Source organism: Penaeus japonicus, unplaced genomic scaffold, assembly GCF_977035675.1.
Source record: "Penaeus japonicus unplaced genomic scaffold, GWHDUDI00000001_assembly GWHDUDI00000018, whole genome shotgun sequence".
In the NCBI taxonomy this organism is placed as follows: Eukaryota; Metazoa; Arthropoda; class Malacostraca; order Decapoda; family Penaeidae; genus Penaeus; species Penaeus japonicus.
Genome location: NW_028234420.1, coordinates 30,819,813 through 30,822,312, shown reverse-complemented (window position 1 = coordinate 30,822,312; position 2,500 = coordinate 30,819,813).

The window sequence follows — 2,500 nt, the reverse complement described above, 5'->3', positions numbered from 1 at the left end:
AAGTTCTCTCCCCCCCCCCTTTTCCCCTCCTATCAACACCCTCGCTCTTCTTATTACCTTCCTTCCTCCTTCCTCCTCTTCTCCTTGTCTTTTTATCATATCTCCTCTCTCTTTCTGTCTTTTCCCTTCTCGCTGCTGTTTTGTTCTATCATCATCATATCTTGCCGCTCCATCTCTCAAGCCAACATCGGGTAGTGTCATTGACGACCTTCAGGTCATTGTCAGTACAAGTTGGACTCAATGAGCATGATGACATAATGTGCTCCATTGTTTGAATCTCGGCTCCACAAGGGCATTCTGGGTTGACTGAATGCCCCCATTTTACCATATTATCCCCAGTTCTAGCCACTTTTGCCCTAGCTCTATTGAGTGTTACCCATTGCACGCGGGGCAACTCTGTGCCAGGTGGTAGGCACTCGCTTGGGTCTGGCAGTGCTACATTTGTAGTATGTGGATCTATTTCATTCCACTTTGATATCCTATATGATTGTGGAGGTATATTAGGGAGACCAGCCACTGTTGTGAAACTCCTACGTGATTTTAAGCGTTTTGCAACTTCTTGATGGTTGTATAGAGGGTGCCTTGTGTCGCTTAGTTGTTTAGAACGCTCTGTACATGCTATAGTCTCCCGTCGCACTTCTGGTGGGGATATACCACTTAATCTGTAGAGTGCCGGTAAAGGGGTGGTCTTAAGATTCCCAGTTATTGTTCGGCACGCTCTAATTAATTCAGCGTTCACACGGTGGGCATGTGCAGAGCGGCACCAGACAGCAGCGCAGTACTCGGCCGTGGAATAGCATAACGCCAGCGATGTTGTGCGAAGTGTCTGTGGGTCCGCTCCCCAACTTGAGTTAGCTAGCAAGCTAATCAAGTTGCATCTTGGGGACATTTTTTTGCGGACTTTTTCAACATGGGCCTTAAAGGACAGGGTTCGATCCAATGTGACGCCTAAATACACTGGTGTTGGTGTGTTTTCCAGCTGTTTTCCTTCCCATTGGATCTTCAAGGTGCTTTTGGCCATTCGGTTGTTGAGATGGAAACTACACACCTTGGTCTTTCCAGGATTGGGATTTAAGGACCATTTTTTGTAGTAACCAGAGAGAAGGTTAAGGGCGTCGGATAGCCTCCTCTCAATCACTGTGTGGCTTTTGTTCTATCACCTTCCCTTGTTCTTCCCCTCCTATCATCTTCTCTTCTCCCCCTCTATATTCCTCTCCTATCACCTTTTCACTTCCTCTTCCATCCTATCAAATCCCCCTCCCCTCACTCCTCTTCTTTTTCTCTTTTATATCTCCTATCACCTCTACACTTCTCCTGTCCTATCACCTCCCCCCCCCCCTTCCTCCTCTGTCTCTCTCTTACATCTCCTACCACCTCTTCACTTCTTCTTCTATCCTAACAAATACCCCCAATCCTGCTCTTTCTCTTTTCTATATTTCCTATCACTTCTTCACTTCCTCTGTCCTATCAACTCCCTCCTCTCCCTCTTAATCTCCTATTACCTCATCACTTCCTCTTTTATCCTATCAAATGCCCCCACTCTTCCACTTTTTTTATATATATATATATCTCCTGTCACCCCTACACTTCTTCTGTCCTATCACCCCCCCCCCTTCTCCACTCTCACTCTCTTATATCTCCTATCACCTCTTCACTTCCTATCAATCAATTCTCCTCTCTCTCTCAAATCTCTCTCTCTCATTTGGATCTCCAATCACTTCTTTCCTTTTTTCTTATCTTCCCCTCTCCTTTACTTCTATCACCCCTCCTTTCACATATTTTTCCCCTATCATGCTACCAGCCCTCTCTCTTATACTTGATAATTTCCTCCCCTACCCCTCTCTCTCATTACCGTTTCTCCTCCACCTCTATATCTTATCAAATCCCCTCCCTCCCCTTCGTTTACTTATCCCTCTCCCCTCCTCTCCTATAACTTCTCCGACTCCTATCTCTCTATCTTATTCGCTTATCAATATCTCATTTTTCATTACACCTGTGATTTTTTTTCTGTTATGTTTTTATTGTTCTTCTCTATTTCCTTAAGCTATCTTGATTTCTTATTTTTTTGTTCTTTTCCTTCACCGCCTTTTCTTTCTAGTTGTTTATTTTCAATTCCAAATTCATAAGAGTTCTCTCTCTCTCTCTGTCTCTCTCTCTCTCTCTCTCTCTCTCTCTCTCTCTCTCTCTCTCTCTCTCTCTCTCTCTCTCTCTCTCTCTCTCTCTCTCTCTCCACCATTTCTCTATTTATTTATTTTTCCTTCTTACTATTATCAATATCATTATTAATGGTATTATCATCATTGTCGTCATCATTATCATTACTATTATCATATTCACTTACATTACCATTATCATCATCTGTATCTTTGTCATTATCATCATCATTATTATCATAATCATCATCTTATCATCAGTATCATCATCACTATCATCATCATCATCATCAATATCATTATCATTATTACTACCATTCTTAATATCATTATCATAACTATCATAG